The sequence below is a fragment of the Mustela erminea genome, chromosome 12 (assembly GCF_009829155.1).
Source record: "Mustela erminea isolate mMusErm1 chromosome 12, mMusErm1.Pri, whole genome shotgun sequence".
NCBI lineage: Eukaryota > Metazoa > Chordata > Mammalia > Carnivora > Mustelidae > Mustela > Mustela erminea.
The window spans coordinates 24,183,676-24,211,212 of record NC_045625.1 but is presented as its reverse complement, the minus strand read 5'-3'; the positions used below and the strand labels follow the sequence as shown (position 1 = coordinate 24,211,212).

The 27,537-nt window shown below is 43.9% G+C and overlaps 1 long non-coding RNA gene across 2 annotated transcripts in view; it reads right to left on the bottom strand.

Moving 5' to 3' along the window:
* Positions 1–24,629: 24,629 nt before the first annotated feature.
* The window catches only part of LOC116570203, a 167,857-nt gene continuing 164,949 nt past the window's right edge, over positions 24,630–27,537 (bottom strand). For both annotated transcript variants that reach the window (XR_004277319.1, XR_004277320.1), the window contains exon 5: positions 24,630–24,757. This is a non-coding gene — a long non-coding RNA (uncharacterized LOC116570203). The remainder of the gene's footprint in view (positions 24,758–27,537) is intronic.

Here is a 27,537-nt window from a genome sequence, read left to right as displayed (position 1 = left end):
TGTGCATGTACACACAGCATTCCAGTGAAGTTGGAAGAGGTATAGTAAGAGGCAAGCAGTTTCCATGTATTAGACCCTATCTGTGGGTAGAACTTCACAGAAGTCATTCTAAATGAAGAGAGAGAAAATAAAGATGAAGCATAATTTGTTCTCTTTCTCTGTAATGGCCAAAATTTTATTCTATCTCCTTGCATCGTTTGTATTGCAAGATGACTTCTCTGAAAGGACACATATTACACTGTTTATCTGACATTTGTTTAGGGCTCGTCTGTTCCAGCCACTGATGTGGATGCTAGGGCTATCCCTCAGCATGTCTGCGGCCTGTAGCCTGGCCCCAAGCTGACCCTCCGAGCCCTGGGACTTGACAGAGTCACTTACGAGCCTTTCAGTGTGAGGAATAGGCCAAGGAGAAGGGCTCTGGGTCCCACTATCTCCAATCAGGACACTTCCAGATTCACCTAAATTTTATACTTATACATAACATAAGCATTCTTCTGAAAAAAAGGGCATTTCAGCTAAAACAAGATAAAAACCAAACTTTTGTATGTTTAAGGATAAAACTATAATTTTCAACACTCCTATTGAGGGCCCTACTGCAAGTACCTCATGTTAAAGACTCAACTTATTCTGTGTGTGGAAGTGTGATCTCAATTTGCATCTCCATGTATACAAGAAATACCACACTTCTGTTTTCTCTCTAAATCAAACTGAATATGACTCTGAACAGTCCTTCCACCAGGGCAGCAGGAAGTCAGTCTTGGTTATGAGGGGTAGTCCCTTTCTTACCCCAAGACCACGTCAAAACCTAAGAGCCTTCTTTGGTCACCCCAAAAGAGGACAGCTCTCTAATTCCCAGTCCGTCATGGTCCTCATGAACATCCTCACTAAGCCTGAAGCAGCCCTTTGACGTCCAGCTGCTTCCATGTCATATGTGTGGAACTCTTTTTCACTCCAGTGCCCAGAATCCTGTGTTCTATGTACACCAAGAACCCAACCATGCTCAGGTTTGATCAACTTCCTAGAAAACAAAACAGGGTAGGGCATGAGCCCGAGCTAATCTTTGTACTCACAGCCTTTCTTCATCTCGGAGATGCCCTTCCCACTCTGTTCATATTTGCCATCTCTTCTCTCCAGGACCCTAAGCATAATGCTTTCAGTTAAGTCTTTAGCAAAAGGTTATTTTCTACACTGCAACATTCTATGAAGTCTAAAATTAATTGAAACTTGCTAACTGCTTAGAATAGAGGTCAAAGAAGACAGAAGGGATATCAGCATAGGTTGACACTTCAGTAATATAAAATGCAGGGGTTTGTTTTTAAATCACTGTATAATCACCAATTTTGTCTTTCTAATTGCTGACTCCTGTTCCTGGAAAATAACAATTCTGAATAACTGAAGAAAATACTTTGCTCAGCTTTTAGTCACCCCAGGGACTTGTGACCTTTTCTTTTCCATTTCAGAGATAGAAGACAAATACTTCTTCACAGAAGGGAAGTCTTCACAGAAGCTCCCTGGAAGAGGATAGAACATAGCACTGCCTTCGTAGTTTGGGAAGGGGTTTCTCTTTCCTTCTGACCCAGGTCTCTAGGCAGGCACTGCACGAGGCCAGGTGACTCTGAAGGTCTCTATCATTATTCCAGTCTCCATGGGAATTCAGCCAGCTTCACCAGTCACAGATCTCTTCTTTACTGGTGGGTGTGGGGAGGGGGGTGGTGGGGGAAAGGGGGTAGAATTCTTGGCTAGGAAAAAGGGTGCATTAGGAATGTCCTATCTGCAGAAGTATAAACCTGAAGAATGATTCAAAAGCCCCATTAAGAGCCAAACCAAAGCACCAGCACAAGCCAGGCAGACAGGAGGAAACCAGGTACAAGAAAAAGCCAGAAATAACACCAGAACAGAATGAGCAGCTTCAGAGTGCTCACTGCCTTTTGCTGCAAGGGTGTGGGTTGGCTGTGAATATTATAGTAACAGGATCTTGGCTGGGGCGGTGGGGTTGGGACTGGGAGGAAGGCCGAGAACTCTAAGGACAGCTACAGCCTGGCTTGTATCAGTGCTTGGGTGTCACAGGTCCTATTATCTTTTGGATGTGAACCACATCCCCTCTTGGTCCTTGCCCTACATTTCACTCCACCTATTGGAGGTGGGGCAAATTACCTGGTTGGTAAGCCACAGCCATTAATCTCAACTGGTGGAGCTGATTCTCTCAAATATCTTAAAATTTTTAGATTGTCTCATTCTCTTTCCATCTCTCCATGGACCAACGGGAAGGAGGCCTATAGTCAGACAAATGCCTTCCCCTCCTTAAAGATGTAGGCTCTAAGAACACCATGAGAGCAGAGAATGAATTACCAGTGGTTTCTAGCAAACCCCAGGGACTGATAGAAGTGCCAGGATCATCAATAAATGGTAGCTGCAACATTGTCACCTCACATACAACTCTTAGTCATTTTCAATGACAGGCCCCAAAGACAACATCAGTACAAAGAACACATGGTTTCCAAAGAAACATAGGAAATTCATATATATTAATTATCTTCTATGTGCCAGTATCTCTATCTACATTGTCTCATTTAAAGCAGAGCAATTTATACTTTCATTGTAATCCCTATCAAAATACCACTGACATTTTTCATAGAGCTGGAACAAACAATCCTAAAATCTGTATGGAACTAGAAAAGACCCCAAATTGTCAGGGGACTGTTGAAAAAGAAAACCAAAGTGGGGGGCATCACAATGCCTAACTTCAAGCTATATTACAAAGTCATAGTCATCAAGACAGGCACATAGATCAATGGAACAGAATAGAGACCCCAGAGATGGATCTTCAACACTATGGTCAACTATTCTTCAGCAAAGGAGGAAAGAACATCCAATGGAAAAAAAAAAAGGCAGTCTCTTCAACAAATGGTGCTGAGAAAACTCAACAACCACATGCAGAAGAATGAAACTAGACCATTCTCTTATACCACACACAAAGAAAAACTCAAAATGGATGAAAGACCTCAATGTGAGACAAGAATCCACCAAAATCCCAGAGAAGAACACAGACAGTAGCCTCTTTGACACCAGCCATAGCAATTTCTTTCAAGATAGGTCTCTAAAAGCAAGGGAAACAAAAGCAAAAATGAATGTTTGGGACTTCATCAAGAAAAAAATCTTTTGCACAGCAAAGGAAATAGTCAACAAAACTAAGAGGCAATCCATGGAATGGGAGAAAATATTTGCAAATGACATTTTGGATAAAGGTCTCATATCTAAGATCTATAAAGAACTTATCAAACTCAACACCCAAAAAACAAATAATACAGTCAAGAAATGGGTGGGAGATATGAACAGACACTTCTCCAAAAAAGACATACAAATGGCTAACAGACACATGAAAAATTGTTCATCATCACCAGCCATCAGGAAATACAAATCAAAACCACAATGGGATACCACCTTACACCAGTTAGAATGGCTAAAACTAACAAGACAGGAAACAAGTGTTGGCAAGGTTGTAGAGGAAGGGTAACCCTCTTAACACTGTTGGTGGGAATGTAAGCCGGTACAGCCACTCTAGAAAACAGTAGGGAGATTCCTTAAGATGTTAAAAATAAAGTATGGAGATTCCTCAAGATGTTAAAAATAAAGCTACCCTATAGCCCAGTGATTGCACTACTAGGTTTTTAACCCAAAGACACAGATGTAGTAAAAAGAAAGGGCACATGCACCCCATTGTTCACAGCAGCAATGTCCACAATAGCCAAACTGTAGAAGGAGCTGAGATGCCCTTCAACAGACGAATGGATGAAGAAGATGTGGTTCATATATACAATGGAATCTTACTCAGCCATCAGAAAGGTTGAATACCCACCATTTGCATTGACATGGATGGAACTGGAGGGGATTATGCTGAGTGAAGTAAGTCAAGCAGAGAAGGACAATTATCATAGGGTTTCACTCACATGTGGAACATAAGTAATAGAGTGGAGGACCACAGGAGAAGGGAGGAAAAACTCATGGGAAGAAATCAAGAGAGGGAGACAAACCATGAGAGACTCTGGACTCCAGAAACCAAACTGAGGGTTACAAAAGGGTATTAAGGGTTTTAAGGAGGGCACATGTTGTGATGAGTACTGGGTGTTATATGCAACTAATGAATCATTGAATAATACCTCAAAAACTTATGATGTACTCTATGCTGGCTAATTGAACATAATAAATAAATAAATGAAGCTTAAAACATCTCCTCAAAATAAGCATTATCTCCATTTTTATAAAGAATGAGATGGGTGATTTGCCCAATGTCACCCTTTAGCAAATAGTAAAGCTGAAAATTGATGCCCAGTACTTCTGGTTCTTTCTAGTACACTGTGCTCCAGGAGGAGATCATCTGAAGGGGGTTGGCTATAATTTTGATATCTATAGTCAGATTTGCAGGTTAAAAAAAATCAGTCCATTTTCTATACTCTATAGTCACCCTTAATAGAAATGTATGTATAGTATAGGCAAGAGCCTGGAAATGCATGGACCAAACAATTCATCATCAAATCAAATTGGGAGCTTATTATATTTCTCCAAAGAGAGAGAGAGAGAATGTGATTATATGACTGCCTATGTATTCTTCAAACACCATTTTGACAGTTATCTTTGAAATCAGTGCAGAGTATTTTTAGAAAAACCCCAAATTGCTCCAGCCTTGGTTCAAGGTTGACAATGGGATAGAAATATGCAGTAAGGTGGTTAGCATTCCCCCTGGTGGGGTGTATACAGCCCAACTGTTCGTTCATGGCCTGCTAGAAAGATGGTGCCATGATGTCAATGCTTTATTTCAACCTCCACAACCATAGGGACACATAAGTTCAGAATAGAAAAGACCACCAGAGAGAGTTATCCAGAGCCCTGCATAGAACTCTTCAGCCTATATGAAATTACAGGCAGCCAGGGCTCCTATGGTCCTCAGAGAAGAGTGCCAGCATCTTCCGTAGGCGTTCAGAATACTTGAATTTTCATATCATATCAAACCAGGTCTACTGGGAGCTTGAAGAACCTAGGAGAAGTGATTCATTCATTCATTCATTCATTCACTCATTCATTTTTTTCCCCTATATATCTGGAACACTTGTTTGTGCCAGCCTCTGGAAATACTGAGACTGCAATAAATAATATTGATGAGAAATGTACAGTCCCTGTTCTGAGTGCCCTGTACATAGTAGGTTCTCAATAATTATTTCCTAAATTAAAGAATACTCTTGAAAGACCTACTTAAAACAGGACATATAAGTACATGTTCTTGTACTGCTGTCACAGGATTATATGCCAAGGACTGCAGAATTATATGCCAAGTACTGAAAGGAAAAACCATTGGACCTTGGTTTTGAAGGTCAAACAGGAGCTTGAAAAACATAAGAAGAGACAAGAAATCCAGATAAGGGAAATAATATGCACATAGACATGGAGATAGGGAAAAAGATGGTGGGTTTGCAGGCCTACAAGGATCACTGTGACACAGGATTATGCACACATGGGGGTGGATGAGGTACGCGGGGGTTGACACGAAAGAAACCAGCAGGGGCACACCTTGCTAATCTGAATGGTCTGGACTTATCTTGTAGGCAACTTGGCAGGGAGGCATCCTGACCAACATTATTTTTAGGCGAGTCTCTTCTGAGCAAACAGGGATGACTCAGCACAATCTATTCGTGGTCCCTGGAGCCATGCTCATTCCTCTTCTTATGCCAGTGGGTGGGCTCTGGGCGAGAAGACCACCCGCTTGGTGTCACTACACACACATCTGACTTCCATGGGGATTTTTCTAAGCCCTATGGCATGAGGAAAGCTTATTCAGAAATCTGGAAGGAAAATTCTCCCATGCTCTCGCTCACACTTGTGTTCCCCGCCCCCCAACTTGGTTCACATTCTTTTATTATGACAGTCATAGGATTACTTCTCTACAGCTTCTTTAGTTTTGCAACAGAAAAACCATTACGTTGAACATCTCTTTCTCCGACGGGCAGATAATTCCCACTCACACTTCAAAGCCTAGTCAAAAACTACCATGCATTTATGTCCAGCAAATGTTTAAAGCAAGCCTTGCAGCAGAAGTGAGCCATTTTCAGCAGAGCTTCATGTGCGAACCTTCCTTCAGCTATTGGACACTCCCTTCCCTCCATGACCACACCTCCTGGATCCCACCCCCATCCCCCATTTACCCTTGTATCTGGCGTGCTGACTCAAAACTCGATGAGAGGTAGCAGAAACATGAGCGGCCAGAAACACACAGAACAGAGTAAGTGAAACAGTAGAGAACGTTTATTCAATGCTAACTCTGAGACAGCCACTTGCTCTTAAGGATTTTCGTATTTATTAACTCATAATAGGATAGACCGCAACAGAGAGGCTCCAGCCACAGGTGCTGAACAGGAAGAGAAAGGAGGAGGAGGGAGTCTGCTGTCAAGACAAGTGGCAGCTTTCTCCACTCACTTTCGCTGCCACATAGCCTCCTCAAGTCTCTGCCCAGTAAATCGTGTCTTAAGGATTTTGTTTTCAATACTTCTGTTCTCATGTTCATTCCTCCTCCCTAACGGAATCTGCAAGGAAGGGGGAATCTCAACCTTCCCAACTTTATTCTGCTAGAAGGGCATCAGATATCCCTCAGAACCACTGTGTGAGGAAGATTTTAGCAAGCTCCATCTCTTTAAAATAAATCTGAGGGGCACCTACGGGGTTCAGTCTGTTAAGCATCTGCCTTCAGCTAAGGTCATGATGTCCGGGTCCTGGGATTGAGCCCCAAGCAGGGTTCCCTGCTCAGAAGGGAGTCTGCTTCTCTCTCTCTCCTTCTGCCCCTCCCCCTGCTCATTCTCTCTCTCTCTCTCTCTCTCAAATAAATAAATAAATAAATAAACTTTTAAAATAAATCTTAAAGGCAAGAAGAAGCCGTTGAAGGTGTTGGAATAGGGAATAACATAATCCAGGTGGTGTTTTAGGATTTGTGGCAGAGGGTTTTAGGTTCCCCCTGAACTTCTGGCTTCACATGCTGGTAGAACATTCGGAAGGAGTGCTCTAAAGATAAGAACACAATCACAACTGCTCAGGAGAATAGCATAGTGCACAGAATCACAGTTGGCAGCACACCTGTGCTCCAGTGAGAGTTTAAAAGACTTTGAACATCTTTTTTTTTTTTTTTAAAGATTTATTTATTTGACAGACAGAGATCACAAGTAGGCAGAGAGGCAGGCAGAGAGGGAGAGAGGAGGAAGCAGGCTCGCCGCTGAGCGGTGAGCCTGATGTGGGGCTCAATCCCAGGACCCTGAGATCATGACTCAAGCCGAAGCCAGAGGCCTTAACCCACTGAGCCACCCAGGCGCCCCAAGACTTTGAACATCTTGAACCAACACCAGTGTGCTCTCTCTCCTCCCCTCTCCACCACCTTTCACCAGGCCAGTAATCAATGAGAGGGAAGCAGCAAGTTGCCAGTTCACTGAATTCTTGACATGAAGTTGTAGGATTTCCTTTGTGCCCTCTCCATCCCACCCTGAACATTCTTGTGTTCATAGTCTACAGCCACGCAGCTGTCTTCCTGGGCACCCAGTTGTAATGACCCAATCAGGACCTATTGACTGTCCCTCCGTTTGCAACCATTCTGATCTTCCTCCTCTCCTGGCCACTCCCTCCTCCTTCTTTGGGCATTCATTCAACAAAAAACTATTTAGCACTCACTACATACTAAGCACTCTGCTAAGAAATGAGGATACAACTGTGAAAATGCTCCCTAGAGTTTCTGACCTCATGGAGCGGATAAACAAGAGAACAGTAGACAGACATTTGAAAGGGATCCTGACAAGGAAGAACCAGGAGGTACAGGGGCAGAAAGCCATTCTAACATGTTATCGACGGCCAAGGGAAAAAAGGATCACAGAAATCATGAAGTTTAGATGGAAACTCAGCAGATGCAATGAATGAGTGTAAATTTCGTAGTAATTTCCTGTCAAAGAGGTACAAATTTGTCACTTTATTTGAATGAAATTTAACTAAAATCCCAGCAAGCTTAGTAGCTTAGCGCCTTTATCTAAATTTGGCCAATTCAAGATTAAAAACTTGGTCACTCTGAGGTTTTACTCTCCTTCCTCCCCCCCTTCCTTTTCCAGCATAATCTAAATTGAGGTAAAGATGGAGATGTGGTGGGGAATTGCCTAGCACTGGTGTGGAGCCGTGTCTCAGCCTCAGCCATGCTTCTGTTCCTCCCCTGCCTCTCCCAGCACCCACCTGCCACCATGCTGCCAGGTCCACCCTTATGACACCTGGGTCCTTTCTCTGAGTCTCCTCTTCACTCTGTCCTTTAGAGCCCCAGACTCTATAGCCTCTGGAGGTAGAGAATCTAGAAAGCTTTTTCTAGATTCTCTACCTCCAGAAAGGCTTTCTAGACTCTCTACCTCCAGAAGCTAAAAAAACACAGTTAACACTCAATCTCTCTTCCTAAAGAGAGATGATTTTACATGCAGAGAAACTGATTTTCCCCTTGTCTCTTAACATCTCCCCTCCATTCTAGGTCCAAGGTTTTATATTTGAATAACCGGGGGCCTCATCCAAATATTTTTGTAACAAAACAGGATTCCTCCAGAGATGATGACCTCTGCCAAAATATATAAACAGATGCAATTCTTTAAAAATGAACCTTTTTACCTTTTGTCCTGCTGCATGTAGAAAGGTGAAGTCCAAATCTATTCTCTCCCCTCTGCACTGTGAAGCCCTCTGAGCATCAAGCTCACTTTTCAGTCTTCTTGGATTTATTGAGACTTGTTTTGCAGGCTAACATGTGATCTGTTCTCAAGAATGTTCCATGTGCACTTGAAAAGAATGTGTATTCTGCGGTTTTTGGATGAAATGTTCTGTATATATCTATTAAGTCCATCTGGGCTATTGTGTCATTGAAGGCCAGTGTTCTCTTATTGATTTTCTGTCTGGATGATCTATCCATTGGTGTCTAAGTGGGATATTAAATTCCTCTACTATTGTAGTATTACTATCAATTTCCCCATTATGCCTGTCAATAATTTGCTTTATATATTTAGGTGCTTCTATATTGGGTGCATAGATATTTACAAATGCTATACCCTCTTTATCGGTTGACCCTTTTGTCACCATGTAATGTTTTTCTTTGTCATTTGTTACATTCTTTGTTTTAAAGTTTATTTTGTCTAATAGACCAGTTTTTCTTTTCATTTCTATTTGCATGGAATTTTTTTCCATCCCTTCACTTTCAGTCTGTGTGTGTCTTTAGATCCGAAGTGAGTCTCTTATGGGCACTTTTAGTCTGTGTGTGTCTTTAGATCCGAAGTGAGTCTCTGTCCCTTTAATGGGCCTTGTTTCATTATCCATTCGGCCATCCTGTATCTTTTGACTGGAGCATATAGTCTACTTAGACTTACAGTAATTATTGGTAGGGGTGCCTGGGTGGCTCAGTCGGCTAAGCAACTGATTCTTGATTTCGGTTCAGGTCATGATTTCAGAGTTGTGAGATGGATCTGGGCATAGAGCCTGCTTAAGATTCTCTCTCTCCCTCAGCCTCTGTCCCTCCCCCTGCTTGGGCTCTCCTCTTTCTCTCTCTCCAGAAAAATAAAAATTAAAAAAAAATTTTTTTAAAGTAAATATTGGGGCACCTGGGTGGCTCAGTGGGTTAAAGCCTCTGCCTTCAGCTCAGGTCATGATCCTGGGGTCCTGGGATAGAGCCCCACATCGGGCTCCCTACTCGGCGGTGAGCCTGCTTCTCCCTCTCTCTCTCTGCCTGCCTCTCTGCCTACTTGTGATCTCTGTCTGCCAAATAAATAAATAAAATCTTTTAAAAAAAGTAATTATTGATAAGTATGTAAATATTGCCATTTTGTTCATTGTTTTCTGGTTGTTTCTTTAGTTCTTCCCTATTCCTTTCTTCTTCTCCTGGTCTCTTCTCTTGTGGTTTGATGGTTTTCTTTAGTGTTATGTTTGGGTTCCTCTCTCTATTTTTTGTGTATCTATTGTAGGTTTTCTGTTTGTGGTTACCATGAGGTTCATATATATCAACCTACATATATAGCAGTCTTTTTTTGGCTGATAGTCATTTAAGTTCAAACACATTCTAAAAGGACTACATTTTTACTCCCTCTTACCATGTTTTATGTTTTTATATCATTTTTATATCTTTTTATTTTGTGAATCCCTTAATGACTTATTGCAGCTACAGTTGATTTTATTTTTGTCTTTTGATCTCCATCTTATTTTTTTTCTTTTTAAGATTTTTTAAAGTCATCTCCATACCCAACATAGGACTCAAACTCACAACTCTGAGATCAAGAGTTGCAGGCTCTACTGACTGAGCCAGCCAGGTACCCCATAACCTGCATACTATCTTTTTTTAAAAAATTATTTATTATTTTTATTAACATATAATGTATTATTTGTCCCAGGGGTACAGGTCTGTGAATTATAAGCCTTAAACATATCACAGCACTTAACATACCACATATCCTCCCCAGTGTCCATAACCCAACTACCCTCTCATACTCCCCCTGTCCCCAGCAACCCTCAGTTTGTTTTGTGAGATTAAGAGTCTCTTATGGCTTACTGTCTTTTAAGTGGCCAATACACTGTCTTTACTATATATTTGCCTTTATCAGTGGCAGTTTCTTTTTCATGTATTTTCTTATTTCCAGGCATGGCCTTTTCTACTTCTGTCCCTTTAATATTTCTGGTAGGGCTAGTTTAATAATGATGAAGTCCTTTATTTTCTCCCTATCTGGGAAACTCTTTATCTCTCCTTTAATTCTGAACAATAACCTTTCTGTGTAGAGTACCCCTGACTATGTTTTTCCCTTTTGATACTTTAAATATATCCTGTCACTCCTTTCCAGCCTACAAAGTTTCTGCTGAAAAATCAGTCGACAGTCTTATGAGGTTTCCTTTACTTGTGGTTCTTTGTTTCTCTCTTGATGGCTTTAAGATTTTCTCTTTATCTTTAACCTTTGCCATTTTAATTATATGTCTTGGTGTGGATCTATTTGGGTTCATCTTGTTTGGAACTCTCTAGGCTTCCTGGACCTGAATGTCTGTTTCTCTCCCCTGGTTAGGAAAGTTTTCAGCCATTATTTATTCAAATACATTTTTTGCCCCTTTCTCTCTCTCTTCTCCCTCTGAGACCCCTATATTGTGAATGTTAGTACATTTGATGTTGTCCTGGAGATCTCTTATACCACCCTCATTTTTAAAAAATTCTTTTTTCTTTTTGCTCTTCTAATTGGGCAATTTTACTCTTTCTGTCTTCCAGATTACTCATCTGTTCTTCTGTATCCTCTGTCTGCTGTTGATTCGCTTTAGCATATTCTTCATTTCAGTCATTGTATTCTTCAGCTCTGTGTTCTTTTTGGTTTATAACTCTTTGTTGAAGTCCTCATTGTGTTCATCCATTCTTCTCTTGATTTCAGTGAGCATCTTTATGACCATTACTTTGAACTCTTTATCATGTAAATTGCTTATCTCCATTTCATTAGGATTCTTTTCTTGTGAAGTTTTGTGTTGTTCTTTTATTTGAAACATATTCCTCTGTCTTCATTCTGTTGGATTAGTTGTGTTTGTTTCTTGTTTTTTTTTTTTTTTTTTAAAGATTTTATTTATTTATTTGACAGAGAGAGAGACAGCAAGAGAGGGAATACAAGCAGGGGGAGTGGGAGAGGGAGAAGCAGGCTTCTGCTGAGCAGGGAGCCTGATGCAGGGATCCATTCCTAGTACCCTGACCTGAGCCCGAGGCAGATGCTTAATGACTGAGCCACCCTGGCGCCCCTTGTGTTTGTTTCTATGAATTAGGTGGAACAACTACCTCTGCCAATCTTGAAGGAGTGGCCTGATATAGGAGCATCCCCTGTGTAGAATGCATGTGTCCGGCAGCTTTGGGGTGGATGTAGGCCTGGGGGGTCCCAGGGCATGCTCATAAGGTTGACCTTGGCAGGCCTGCCAGAGCTCGAGCAAGTGCCCTAGGCACTCTGCACTGGGGCTGTCCTGGCAGAAAGGCTAGAGTGTGATGGAGGTCCTATGGTGCTCTCTGCTGGGGCCACCCTGATGGGACAGCTGTATCTGGGGTAAAAGCTTACTCTTCTACAGAAGTATGTTCATGTCAGTTCTTTGTTCTGTTTCTCCAGGTTCCAAGGTGATAAAAAAATGTTGCATGAATTACGGGAGTAAATTTGCCTACAGATTCTTAACAATGGTTATGAAAGTCCTTCATCCCACATAGACTATTTTGCATTTTTCCAGAGGTACATGTTCTACCAGTTATGCTATTATCATAATAAATTCAAAATATAAATATCAAGGACTAGAGGGGTTATATGACCTTCTGGATTACCCATGCCTGTGCTCCTTCTTTAGCACAGAAAATGGAGAGGAAGCTCTCTCCTTATTATTTTAAGAGAGTATGTTTTCAGGAGCCCATTTCCTTAAAAAGCTAAAGATCAGTCAACGACACAAATAGAGAACTCAAGACACGTCTATGGTTAGTCCTATGGTTAATTTAAAAACAGAAGGGACTGTTCTTTCCATATATATCCTCACACAACCACACTCAGGCTTCCAAATATACCCACTGATTGAATTCCAAGAGAGGTGCTCTACTCCAGTCCCACCAATTCAATATGTATTCAGTCTGAACAGGGTATGCTGGACATGGGTAATCTGAGGTTGAGAGCTGGTTATAAGGAAGACTCTGAAGTGGAGAGGATCATAAAGTCGAGGTCCAAGTAGGAAGGATGTTACACAAGGCAGCCTAAGGCAGTGGGCCAGGTTATCAGGGTTTTTACCAGGAAACCAAAGGCTCTTTGGGCATCAGGACATGAATAGTACAGCAGAGAATGTAGGGAAATCACTGAAATGTGTGAGATACGAATTGCTGATGAGGAAGGCACGAGGGTAAAGGCATTTTGCTGAGCTCCACAGGGGACTGGTATAATGCTGGTACTACTAAATGCATCCTGCTTGGATGCCTTTCTTCTAGGATCCAGGCTGACACATGGCCTCTCCTGAAGGCATATGGAAAGGCCAGTCCAACTTTCCACGCAAGAAGTAGGGAAAACATACCCTCCACGTAATAAGCATGAAGTCAGCTGCATTCTTAGGGCCGTGTGGTCCCCATCACTTCTCATCCCTCTTTTTCAGGCCTGTACTGAGCTATAAATTTTTTAGCGAAAGATTCCAGAAAATTACAGTCTCCTTGTTACTGGTATATGTTCAGGATTCCTTTTAAAAATGATGAACAAATTATCTCCTTGTTTAGCTACACAAAACTCAGCAGCTGCACTCTCACTGCAAACTCTAAGGTGTGCACACTGTCAAAATAAGCTTTGATGTATGCCCTCCAAACACTACAAGTTTATACTCCACTGGCCCAGCAGTAACCCTGGTATTCTAGATGGGAAGTAGAACACCCCTGATGGTCTGTTCCTTGAGCTGTGGGTCCCGAAACATTTGGTTGTACCTAATTCCCAGTTGCCCTTTACCACTTAGGGAGAGGAAATGGAGAAGGGAAAAGGATTGTGGGACAGTCTCACATTCACCATCCTACCCCTTCCTTTCAAAAACAGAAATTGCAGCCTTTTCATGAGCTTTATAAATCTATTTTATACACGATTCTTCCAAGATCACATAGCTGGCATCATGGATTTAGAATTTAAAACCAGATCCCCAAACTAAATATCTACCATGCTTTATGTTTTGAAAAAGAAAAAAAAAAAAAAAAAAAAAAAAAAAAAAAGACTTTCCTGCCAAAAGGAAAAGTTGGGGGGGGGGGGTGGAGAACATGACTTATTTGCCAGGGTCCTAGGATATCAGGATTCACAGATTTTCAAAGATGCTGCTAGAGTCTTTGGTAGAGTATGTGGTCCTTTTGAAGTAAAGCCAGGGTAATGGAAAACACTGAATTTGCTTTGTTTGAATCCCCTTGTTTGGCTCTTCCAAAGTCCAGCTTTTTCAAATAAAATGGCATGCTAACAGCATTTTTGCTTTCCTGAGTCTGAATGGCCCCAATGTGGCAGCATCCCAGAGCATGCTGGGAAGAGGCAGAGTTCCAAGGCATGTCCAGTGACCCAGCATCGCCTCCTTCCTGACCAGAACCTGCTGCTGCTGAGGCTAAAGATGAGTCAGTCTCCCTCCAAACCAAATGGTAATTAAGAGAGGATGCATTTTTAGACTGCTGTGGTCTGGTACTCTGCTGGCAGCTTCTGAGAGCTGTCAGAGCTCTGCCAAGAAAAAAGGGAAGGGACTACCATCTATTGCTTGAGTAGCTATGACAGCCGAGGCACTGTGCTAAGTGATTTACATACTTAGTGATATTTCATCTGAACACCATCCTTGTGAGATAGAACTTTCTTGCCGCATTTTTCGAGTGATGATAATAAGATTCAGAGAGGAAAACTGACTTGCTCAAGGTCACCCAGCTGGGACCCACAGCTGCTAGAATTTAACCCCAGATTTGCCTGACTCAAGGGTCTATTTTAATCTTATATACCAATCCTTGAAGCTAACTTCTAATGTCCCTGGAATTTGCCATGTGCTCTGGGTTCTGGTCCTCAAGAAAAGAGATCAAAACAATGGAGATCCAGGAATTCCATATTAACAATACCTAGCTCACATCTGTCCTTCTAAATTCAAGGTGCCTCCTCTCCCTGAGGACTGAGCTTCTTCCTCAATACATAACTTACAGACTGTGCTGTCTGTGTGCTCTCCCTGATCCATGATGAGATAAACACAGAAAGCTACAGTAAGTAAATATTTATAGCTATGTACACAGTCATTTTTTTTGCAGTAAATCCAATTACAAGGTATTTAGGGATGATTATGGATATCTTTTTCTTGTTTAATTTTCCTAGTAATTCGTTTTTCATGGGCTTCCCAAAAATATCAGTAGGTAATGGATTGGAAACTAAAGAAATGAGATGGATTCTTTGCCTCAAGTTTGAAAGAACTGTTCCAAAGTTTGAGAGATCTTCAAAAGGACCATCGTTTAGTGTCTGTTAAATGAGAGCTTTGAGGGAGGGTCTGGATAACTGAGTAATCTACCACTTAAAGGACAGCTACTGGCTGAACATTCCTGACCTATACCACTGGCCACTTCAAGCTCTTCTGATCTGAAGGGAGGCAAACCAGTGAGGCAATTAAGAGTATGGATGCTAGGGTCAGAGGAAATTGGATTTGAAGCCGGGGTCTACTCCTTAGCAGCAGTGTGATCTGGAGAAGTTATTTAGTTTTGCTCTGGCTTAGTTTCCTCCTCTCAAGAGATGAACATTAGAAAAATGCAAATCAAAACCACAATGAGATACCGATTCACATCCACTAGGAATGCTATAATGAAAAAAATGAAAAATAAAGTGCTGATTAGGGTAAAGAGAATTTGGAAACTTTGTGTATTGCTGGCTGGAGTATGAAATGGTGAGGCAGTATGGAAAATGCTTTGACAGTTTCTTAAACAGGTGAACAGAATTTTCATATGATCAGCAATTCTACTCCTAGATATATACCCTCAAAGAACCGAAAACAGGATCTTAAACAGGTACTTGCACACTCATATAGAAAGCAACATTATTCACAATACTCCAAAGGTGGAAAAAGCCCTAATGTCCATTGATGGATGAATCAATAAGCAAAATGTGGCAGATACATACAACGGAATGGTACTCACTCTTGGTCAAAGATAAACTGAGGCATATTAAAAACTTTGGAGAGTTTGAACAAAAATCTATGTGAATCAGGCAGTACCAAATAGGAAAGAGTTAGGAGTGCTCCCCCAGCCTGAGCTAGGGCAAAGATTTATAGAGGAAGTGAGGAAGAATAGCAAGGGAATCATTTGAATGGCCATAACTTAAGGGTTTGTCTTATTTGAGGAAGACTAGTTGGCTCCTTGTGATTGCTACCTTCAGTTTTGATTTCTTAACCTAGAGGCACTTACAGGCTGCTAAGGTATTAGAGGCCGCCTCAGTCCTAAGGCTTCCTCGTTTAATTAACTTAACACTTTTACTTTTTTTTTTTAAAGATTTTATTTATTTATTGGACAGACAGAGATCACAAGTAGGCAGAGAGGCAGGCAGAGAGAGAGGGGGAAGCAGGCTCCCCGCTGAGTAGAGAGCTTGATGCGGGGCTCAATCCCAAGATGCTGAGATCATGACCTGAGCCGAAGGCATAGGCTTTAACCCACTGAGCCACCCAGGCGCCCCAATTTAACACCTTTAAAAAGGAAGAACATTCTGACATAAGGTACAAAATGGATAAACTCTGAAAACATTAGGCTAAGTGAAATGAGCCAGGCACGAAAGGACCAATACTGTATGATTCCATTTCCATGGGACACCCAGAGTAGGCAAATTCCTAGAGATAGAAAGTCAAATGGAGGTTCTCAGGAACTGGCTGGAAGGGGAATGGGTAGTTACTGTCTAATGGGTACAGAGTTTCAGTTTGGGATGGAAATCGATAATGGCGATGGTCGAACAACATTACAAATGTACTTAATGACACTAAATTAATTATATGCTTAAAAATAGTTCAAATGGTAACTTTTGTGTTATGTATGTTTTGTATAAAAAGAGAGAAAAAAAAATGGTATTTCCCCTTATTCTACTTATTCCTAACTGCTGTCAGCCTACAAGTGGTGTCAAGCAGAGACTGACAGGAAATGTGCCAAAGCGTCCGAGGAGGGGCTTTGCCACTCTCTGTACTTTCCAGGTGTTCTGCAGTAAGCAAGCATTTGTCCCACGACTGGGAAATAAAGGATACATTTTTAAAAACTGTCTGAAAAAGCAAGATTTAAAAACCGATGCTCTCCCCCATCAGAACTGAGAGGGCTTCGCCTTTGCTATAGGATCAGGCCACAGAGTGGCTATTTTTATCCAAAGGTCCCACCCCAACCAGCTCAACTCTGTCACGTTTTGTGTGTCTCCAACATCTGGGCTGGTTTTCAGACATCTCGATAACTGGGGACACCCAGAGGCACTCGTCTGGAAGATATTGGCTCTTAATTTCTGAGGTAAATTTCAGGCACATGCATTACCATCTCTCTTCTGTCATCTGCCTTTGAAGTGGGCTTGCCACTGAGCTGAACTTCAAGGTTTACCCGACGCTGCCTTGGTCTCCCTAAATTACTTCCTGTGGTTGGCGGCAGAAACGCAGGCAGCATTTGGAGGGTGCAACTCGACGTACTCATTCAGCAAATTCTAGGGAAGCAGCTCTTGGGGCCCAGGAACAAGAGAGGGGGCCTCTCAGTGAGGTTTCTGCTGATGACGGGCTCACAGGCGACGGCGAGAGCCAGAGGAGGAAAGAAATGAATGCATGGAGAGTGATAGGTTAATTACAAGCTAGCCAAGTGCAGTGAGAACCCAGCCGGAGATCACACAACTCAGGATTCTTTTGTGGGCACTCCATCTAAAGTGGAAATGCCTTATGGCTCTGCCCAAGCTTTCTCTCTTACCTCCATCAGTCCCTCTGTGCCATACCCCCTATGTAATTATCTCCGTTAGTAGCTCACGCCATCTTGTATATTTGCTTGTAATTTCCATGGTGATGTATGCTCTGGGATCAGGGACGCCATGTCTATCTCGGTCACCTTCTAGAATGTTGCTAGCTTTGCACAGTGGCACCTCGAGAATTTCTACCCAGAAGTTGTTTGCGGACAGCAACCTACACAGAATGGGAGTCGGTCTGCAGCTCCATTTTTAAACAAACCTTGTATTGTTTGTTTCAGGGATCACAAGTATACTTGGCATGGCTTTGGTAGGGAGACTGTTAGGGGTTCAGGAAAAGTAACCAGAGACACCTCTCTCCTAGCTGCCCCCTTGTGATAACTGCTGTCCCGTAGCCTCTTAGAACTCCAGGGAGTGGGCCCTATTCATTGATTTTTAAATATCTAATATAATTCAAAATGAAGAAATGCCAGAAAGAAATTACAAAAATTATGCTGCTTTTTAAATGCCTGCATGTAATAAATGAACGTTTTAATAACAGAAAGCAATGTTATTTTCTTAGCCATAGAATAATTCAAGTACATTTTAAAATTTAATAATAGGTGTGCCTTGAAAATTGTGTTCCCACAATGGGGCACAGATTTTAAATGCCACAATAAATGGGTCATGTCATTTTCAGAAGATGCCTCAAACCCTAACCCATCCTGATGAGGCCCATGCCAAGCAGTCCCTAGACACCCCCAATTTCACCCCCATTTCACCATGTTTGGTATAGGCCCTTCCCGGCACATAAATACTGCTCAGCAAGTGGCTTAAAATTATGCTAAGTGAATGCACAAATGAAGGGATGAAGTCAAGGAAAGACAGCATATGGGTTGAGTCCAAAGATAAGCAGCATCCCCAGAAGCTTGGTGGTTAGGAGGATAAACAGACTTCTAGGCTGAGGGGACAGGCGGGCAAAGGTATGGAATTGACAGACAGAACCATGTGTTCTAGGAACTGCAAACAAGACAGAGCTACAAACAATGCAGAGGTCACGTGTGATCTCCAATGTAACAGGTAGCAAAAGGCCAAACCCACTGGGCTTGGAGCAGAGCTTAGAGTGATGGGGAGGCACTGAAGGTCTTTAAGCAAGACAGCACATGATTCTACTTGCCTTTGAGAGAGATCTCATTGACCCCGATGTAGAGCAGGGGCCAGCCAACTCTGGCCTGTGGGACAAATCTGGCCCTCCACTGTTATTGTAAATAATTTTGTGTTGGAACACAGCCATGTTCATTCACTTGTGTACTGTCTGTGGCTGCTTTGCACTGCAACGGCAAAGCCAAAAATATTCACCACCTATCCTTTTACAGAAAAAAAAATTTGCTGACCCGTTTTGTAGAGGAAGAGGGAAGAGACAGTGAGATCAGAGGCAAGGAGACCAGTTGGGAGCCTGCCAGGAACCAGTAGAGTGAAGACAGAAAGAAGAGGGCAGAGCAGGAGATACTGAGGGAATAGAATTGTCAAGACTCCATGTTTGGTGGGGGAGAAAGAAAGGGTGTTCAGATGACTCTGTTTTCTCCCATGCGTGACCGGGTAGAGGCATGATCCACTGAGGAAGGAAAGAGATTTGCAGGCAGGGAAAAGAGATACTGACTTTGGCTTTCAACATGTTGAGTTTGAGGCTCCTATGGAACATCTCGGTGGAGTTGTGGTCTAAGCAACAGGATAAAGGAGCCTTAGACGGCCTGGAGACACAGATCTAGGAGTCTCAGCACGTTCAAGGAGGCGGTTGAAGGAGTGGGGGAAAAGGAATATCGGTGAATCATTCCAGCCAAAGGAATGGCCATTTGTTCTATCCATGTCACTGAAGGAACTGTATACATTTTCTTCCAGAGTTATTGCAGTCAGGTCTCTAGTCCCAGGATCCTGACCTTAGCTCTGGGCTTAGAGGGACCATATATAAAGATAACACATACACATACGGATGTAGGTACGCGCCTACAATACATATAAATAAATATATAAACACACAGGCACATTGCCCTTTGTTCTGGTCCAACTGACAAACTGACACCTAAAAGTAGAAGGAACTTGCAAGAAGGTCACCAAGTTCACGGCAAAGCCAACAACATCCCATGTCTTCTGACTCAGAGACCCGTCTTCCCTCCCGTCCGGCTTCCCCTCGGTGTTCCACAGACCTTCGCTGTTCTGATGTGGATTTGAAGGGTGTTTGGCTCTCCTTCCCCACATCTACCCCTGGAGCTCCCCCACCCCCTACACCCCCCAGCCCAGGAAGGTGTCATATAGCCACGTGCAGGCATGATATTTAGGTTTCAACAGGGGCAGAAAGCTTTTTCCCCACACCTCTGAATTTCCTGGAGTACTTCGGCCTCCTGCCTTGGCCTGACTTTTTCTTTAGAGGTATATAGTGAGTCCCTTAGATGGTGGGGACAGCTCTTGCTGCATGGCTGCCTATGGGTGTCTTCATCAACAATCCTGAGCCTGGGGTTCTCCCCTGCTCCCCTGCCAACAGTGGTTACGAGGCAGTGATTATGGCTTAGTGGGCCTGCCCTGCAGACTCTGACAGTCCGACGGTTTAACTACTCCAAAGTCAGGCATATTTGGCTCTGACACAGGGCCACGCACTACAACAAGGTATCACCATGTTTGAAAGTCATCTCTTGATCTCTATCATGCTGACTCTTATATCTGTCTTTCAACTTGTTCCAACTGTAGGTGAAAATTAGGGAGGTTGTCAACTTCTCAGAACAGAGAGGCAGGCATTTTCTAAATAAAACCTACAGCATATCTGTCTAAGGTGTGGAGAAGGGGAAGGTTCTCTCCGATATTTTGTCTCTGTGGTAATTTACGTGAGACTCACACACTTCACCCCTCTGAGAAAGAGGAAGTCCAGAGCTGAAAATATTGTATTTGGCTGGGGAACGAGACCTGTCACAAGCTGGCCCTGGCCTGCCTATCGAGCCTCGTTCACCATGGCTGGCTGCTCTGCAGCCAAATTTATTTTTCCCCTCAGACATGATCCAAACCTTTCAGCCACTGGGCCTTTGCTCACAGGGGTCTCCCCACAGCTACACTTCAGGCTGACTCTGAGCGTCTGGGAACAAGGTCTGCAGAAGACATGAAGAAGGATGAGGTATCTCAAGGCCTAAACCCTCTGGGCCCGCATTCGTTGCCTAGGGCTGCCAGAACAAAGGGCGGCAAACTGGGTAACTGGGAATTTACCCTCTCACAGCTCTGGAATCCAGCAGTTTGAAATCAAGGTGTCAGCACGGCCGTGCTTCCTCTGTGAGGTAAATCCTCCCTTGCCACCTCCTAGCTTCCGGTGGGGGCTGGCGAACCTAGGGGTCCTTCGGCTTTGCAGCTCCGTCACTGATTCTCTGCCTCTTTTGTCACATGGCAGCTTCCCTTCAGACCCGTGTGTCTCTGTGCTTTCACAGGGCAGCCTTCTTTTCGGGGAAGGATGCCAGTCATACTGGATTAGAGGTCTCACCCTAAAGACCTCATGTTATCTCGATTACAACTTCAAGGACCCGATTTCCAAATACAGCCACATTCATAGGTACCTACGGTTCATGGCTCTTATTGGAAGGCACAATCCAACCCCCCTCCCCATAGGTTCTATTCATTTTCCAAGACTCAGTCTAATATCCTTGGAGAAAGTTCCCTGATGCCCCAACTAAAGGGGGCTCTTCCTTTCTCTGCCCTCCCAGGAACCAGTCTCCCTCTTCTGCTATAAGTAGTCTTATACTCCCTTATAGATGTGTGGAGGAAAGGCATCTTCTAACTTGGAGAGGGTGGCCAAGAGAAATGGGCTGTCCAGGGAGAAGAAAACATTAAGTTGAGCCCAAGAGACTACTTCATGATTACATAGCCTCTCACAGACTGTGGAGTTTCTGTACATATTCTTTGGCCTGACCCCAAATTCTGCATGGTGACCTGGCCCGAGGAAGCCTCTCTCACCGAATCCAGGGTTGCACGGAGGCATTGGCACAAACTCACCGCAGCTGGTCAGGAAAGCCCTGGCTGACAGATGCCCCGCGGGTCCCTCTGTGGTGTGTGCCTCCGCCTGCCTGCCCACCAGTGAGCGCCCCCTTACTGCTTTCTCTGGATCGTGCTGAATCCAGAAAGCAGGCCCTTCAAGACCAGCATGCTGCTTGTCTGACCCAGGCCCACTTCCTTTCCCCACCCTGGTCCTCGAAGCTCCCTGTAGCAGCCCAACCGGCAGGTCCAGGCCGCTTCTCCACCTACATCCTAAAGCCACCCCACTGGGCCGAGACCTGCAGTCTTGCCTCCAGTACCGGAGGGAGGCTTCTGTCCCTTGCTGGGCCAACTAGTGACCTGGGTTGAATCCTAGATATGTACAGATCTCTACCTTATAGCCTTGTTTAGCCCGGGCTCCAGAGCAGGAGGACTTTTGATCTAGAAATAATCAGAACGGGATGGCCCTGTGTTCTGAATCCCAGTTCTGTCTTTTAGGCAAGACTCTGACCTCAGGCAAGGTCACGTAAGTCTCTATGTTTCTGTGATCCGCCTTATGTTGAGACGGGTTTAATGGTCATTTCTGCTGTTAGAAGACAGCTTAGTGGCTATGAACACAGGCTCTGAGGGAAGGCAGCCCAAATTCAAAAGTGAACATCAATCTGGAGCCCATGACCTCCCCTCTCAAGGTTTAACCCCCTTCACTGCACTGTTCCCAGGACAACTGTACTAGTTTCCTGGGGCCGCTCTAACAGATTATCACAAAGTCAGTGTTTCAAGAACATAACTGTATTTGCTTATAGTTCTAGAGGCCTGAAGTCTAAGTCAGTCTCACAGGGCCAACACCAAAGGCTGTCCCCTGTTCAGATCTCTAAGGAAGAACCCATTTTCTGTTCCTTTTCAGCTTTGGAAGTTGCAATCCATGGGTTGTGGCCCATCCATCTTCAAAACCAGTGGGCATGGCATCTTCAAATCTCCCTCAGCTTACACCATTACATTGTCTTCTGGCTTCCGTGTCAAATCCCCTTTTGCCTCCCACTGACAGGGACACTTCCAGTTGCACTCAGGGCCCACCAGAATGATCTCCACATCACAAAATCCTCCATGTAATCACATCTGTGAAGGCTCTTTTGCCATGTGAGGTAACAGTCACAGATTCCAAGGTTGAGGACTTAGATCTCTCAGAATGGTCCCCTTCTTTCTTGCCTCACTGGAGGGGCAGAGGCAGCCAAAAGGGTGGAGAGCCACTCAGGGAGATCAGGTCAGCAGCTGTTTACTAACTGGCTTTGAACTACTGCAATGTTTTAACACCCAGCCATACCAGCTAAATCTGAGCCCTGCTGTTAGTAAATACCACAGAAAGGTTTCTTCATGATTAGATTCCACAATCCATGTCAAGCTCTTAGTACAATCCCTGGCATACAGTAAGTGCTCAATAAATGTTAGCTATGAATACTGTCGTTGATAGTGACATGGTGCCTCCTAGGAGCCTGAACTCTATTCTGGGTAAACTAATTCCACCAAAAGACAACAGTTCCCCCCCAGAACCTCCTCCCATCAAGCTGCCCCTCTGCCTCCCTTCAGGTAGCACAAACACCCTTGCATACCTGGGCACTTGCCCTCTGGGATGCCAGTTTTCCCCATCTTTCTCAACTTCCTCCACCCTTCCTGGACTTCCTGGACTCTCACTCTCAACTCCCCCAGATTCAGGACTCAATCTATCTTCTCCAGTTGGCACTCTGATGAGAAAGTTGGGTCAACATACTCATTCATCAGCCCCCAGTTTGCCCGAATAAATTATGCTTCCCACTTCCTCATCTACATATTATGTGTCGTGGCCAAGAATGCACCAGAGGCTTCCAGCTGCCTGGGAGCTGGCCAGACAGCCTGAGCCTGGAGTTTGTACATGAAAGCCAGGCTCTGACAGTTGCAAGAAGTCTGCTGGAAGATCCATTAGCCTGAGCTGATTTGCCAAGCCTAAAAGAGAGCTCCAGGCTATACCCATCCATGCAAGCTGACTGTGAACTTGCCCTAGGAGTCTAAGAGCTAGGCTCTAAGGTAACCACTCTCTCATGAAGTTAAGTAGATTCAGGTCTACTGAAAACCTCTCTACAAGGAGGAAGGTTCCAGGCTTCCCTTCCCTTAGTGGTAAGGCCAGCTAATCTTTGAAGTGTAGCTCTCCAATTAAATACACACACACATACAGGGGCATCTGGGTGGCTCAGTGGATTAAGCCTCTGCCTTCAGCTCAGGTCATGATCTCAGGGTCCTGGGATCAAACCCTGCATCAGGCTCTCTGCTCAGCAGGAAGTCTGCTTCCCCCTCTCTCTCTGCCTGCCTTTCTGCCTACTTGTGATCTCTCTATGAATAAATAAATAAAATTTTAAACACACACACACACACACACACACACTCTTTATCATAACCCTTGCCAGGCTCTGGAAATCCAGAATCAATGATAATAGCTCCTGCTTATTAAATGCTTGTTCTGTGCTAGAGAGGGTTCTAGGAGCTTCTATCTATCCTCCAATTGTAGTAAAATGCAGAAACCGAGGCTTACACAGGCTAAGTAACTTACAAATGGTGTTGCCAAGTCTTCAGCTCAGGATGTCAAAGCCTTGTTTTGTTGTCCACCCCCCCACACACACAATACCATTCTGCCTGTGAATAAAAAACAATCTTTGAAATCAGAAGGCTCTAGTGGGAGCATGCTTGGTAATTAAATAACCATCCCTCTTACCATCTGAACAAGGTAGTAGGAGCATAGAAAATATAGAACCACTTTCCTATGCCGAGGGATGAGAGCCAGTGATATCCTCAGTGACCTCCTGATTTAACCACCCCCCCATTGTGCATATGGGGAAACTGAGTCACTGAGAAGGACAAAGATTCCACCAAGGCCTCACCACGAGTACGCAGAAGAGCTAGGATGGGAGCCTCCTGTGCCCCAGCCCACACAAACTCTCCTCGCTGCTTCTTCCTACTGCCTGGGCCCCTAGGAAAGGGAAGAACTGAGATTAGGGTTGCCAGACTTGGCAAAAACCAAAACAGGGTACCCAGTTTATTTAGATTTCAAATAAACAACAAATATATCTTTGCATATCTAATACACAAGCAATATTTGGGACATGATTTTACAAAAAAAAATTATTCATGACGTATATGTAATTCATGTTTAATTACATCTCCTGTATTTTACCTGGTAACTCTGGCTGGGATGGATCCCCGAGCCATCAGGGCTTTGGGGAGGGGCAGGTCGAGAGTGAGCAGTATCCACTCCTTGGCTGAGTTCCAGCAGATTGTGTGAAATTCAGAGAAGTGGCCTGAAGGAGCCAGGGCAGGAAGAAGACAAGGGAGAGGTCTGGGTGATGCACAATCAGAATCTGTAGGTTCCAACCAGCTGCAAGGTCCAAACTCACACGAAAACCCTCCAGAGAGAGAAGGGATGTGGGATGACTAACAAATGCAGCGCAGAGGAAGGACAGAGAAACTTGGCCTAGATGAAGAACTTCCAGAGAAGGGCAGAGCTCTTCCAAGAAGCAGCAGTCAGTTGGGGGAGAGGGGAGTGGTAGGGGAGGCATCTGAGGCATAAGAACTCAGCTCAATGACAGCTGAACTTTTTTTTTTTTTTAAGATTTTATTTATTTATTTGACAGACAGAGATCACAGGTAATCAGAGAGGCAGGCAGAGAGAAAGAAGGGGAACCAGGCTCCCCACTGAGCAGAGAGCCCAATGTGGGACTCAATCCCTGGACCCTGGGATCATGACCTGAGCCGAAGGCAGAGGTTTTAACCCACTGAGCCAACCAGGAGCCCCAAGAGCTGAACTTTTTATATCCTATGTCACCTTTCTTAGTGTCTGGCAACTTGCAACAATGGAAAAAAAAAAAAATCCAAGATTTGACTTAAGAATTTCTAGTCACATCAATACTACTTCCCAGCTATGTTACCTGGACACATTTACAGAACACTTCTGAGCTATTTTCTTTATCAAGTGGGGTTCACAGAGCTGTTGCTCAAATGAGACGAGAAAATGAGGCTACAACTTGATGAGTGCTGGTCTAAATGCTTGCTCTTAACCCAGGCGAATGCCCATCAATGCCCATCTACTGAATGGATCTTGGTTTTGTATTTCCTCGCCCTCCCCATCAAAAACATGTCAGGACCTCAAAGAAAATCCTGTATGTGACTCGAGTCCTCTGCTATTTTATCACTCCCTGCCATTCCAGTTTGACAAGAGGATAAGTGAATGATTCGCAGCTATGAAGGGGCCCCTGGGTCCCTGGTTTCTATCGTCATTTTGGGGAGTTGCTTGGGCTCTCGGCAGCACCCCGGGCATTATGAAAGAATTTGCTGTGGCAGTAGTCGGTAGGGAATGGTCCCTTAGTGCATCAAAGTTTTGAGACTGAGGTCAAATAAGGATTACTGGGGTTAGAAAGCAGTTATGTTTGAAGACAGGGGTGGGGGTTGAGACAATGAGGAGCCATGAGAGGAGGGAGAGGAAAGGAGGGAAGAAGGGAAAGGGGCAGAGAGGAGCAGAGGTTGGCTTTCCTAGCATCTGGCTATTCTCTGCTTGTAGGCTGGCACGTCTGGGGACTGAAGCCAATGATTCCAGCTCCCTGAACCATTTTCCTGAAATGAAAAAGAGGAGACTCTATTCACAGATGGGTTGAGCTGATAATTATTAGAAAATTTTGGCAATTTTACTAATATTACATAATGCCATGGGACACCTGGTAGTTCTGACCTATCATCCTACCTGAATCTCAGATGATTCTAAAGTGGGCAAGATAGTGATTGTAATCCATGATCCATGACTTTTCCATTATCAACAGGCCAGCAAATGGCACAGCTCACAGCTATTAGGCTAGCTGTTGTTCTCTGGGACCCTGGGATACAGAGAGCACCTGCTGTGAGGTAGGCCTCCTGGGATGTGCTGGGAGAGTGACTTCAGTCGAACGAGCCTGGTCCCTGCCGTCAGGGAGCCAACCCTCTACTGGGGAAAAAGACATCACCTAAACCGTCATGCAGCTACGTGCGTAATTACACAGTACGGTAAATGAGACGATGAAGTCAAATACCTAAGTCTCCTGAAGAGTAAAAGAGAGGACAGATACTGAAAGGGGAAGAATGCGGGAGAAGGCCTTTCTGCAGAAAGAAGGTCTGAGCTGACATTTGAAGTATGACTGGAATTTAGCCAGACCCAGAATGAGACATTCCAGGCAGTGGGAAGAACATATTTGAAAGCCCCGAGGCATAAAACTGCAAGGATTGTGATCAGAATGTGTTCTTTCTTCCTTTCTCTTCCTTCCTTCCTTCCTCCTTCTCTTTCTTTCTCTCTAATTCTTTCTCTCCCTCTCTCTCTTCTTTTTCCTTCTTCTACTTCCTTCCTTCCTTCCTTCCATCGAATATGTTTTTTCAATGAGAGAGGAATGTGTTGCAGAATTAAATGAGGGTGTCTCGGTGGTCCTTAACCCATTCTTCTAAAAATCCCTGGGGAGGTTTGAGAAAGCACCAGTACCCACATACCACAAGAGAGATCATAATAGCTGCTCTGAAGTGGGCGCAGGACAAAAGAATTTTTAAATAGCTCCCCAGGTGATTCTAGTGTACAACCAAGGATGAGAACCATGGGGCCTTTTAGAACAGGATGAACTTTTTGGAAGAGGATGAGGTGTGTCAATTTCCTCCCAATGGGAGGGCATAGAACATTTTTAAGCCGGAAGCAGGAAAACATCAAAGCTGAATTCTTAGGTGATCACTAGGATGCTGTCTGGAGATCAAAAGTAGGGAGATGACTACGCAGATTTTCAATAGGTCAGGTAGGATATGTGGAGGCTGGGACTGGGGTAGGGGCAATGGAGATGGAGAAGAGCAGAAGGAATCAGATATACAGGGGAGGTAGAATCAGTGGGCAACATATCTGTAGGGCTCTCAGAGACATGATTTCCAAGACTGGAATTTCTCAGATCATCATCTGGATGAATGGAGGTACCATCTACTGAGGTCAAGAGCCCTGGAAGAGAAGCAGGGCTAGCATGGTTTTGAATCTATTAAGTAGGAGATACTCATGAGATATCCAAGGGGAGCTGGCGCAGAGGCA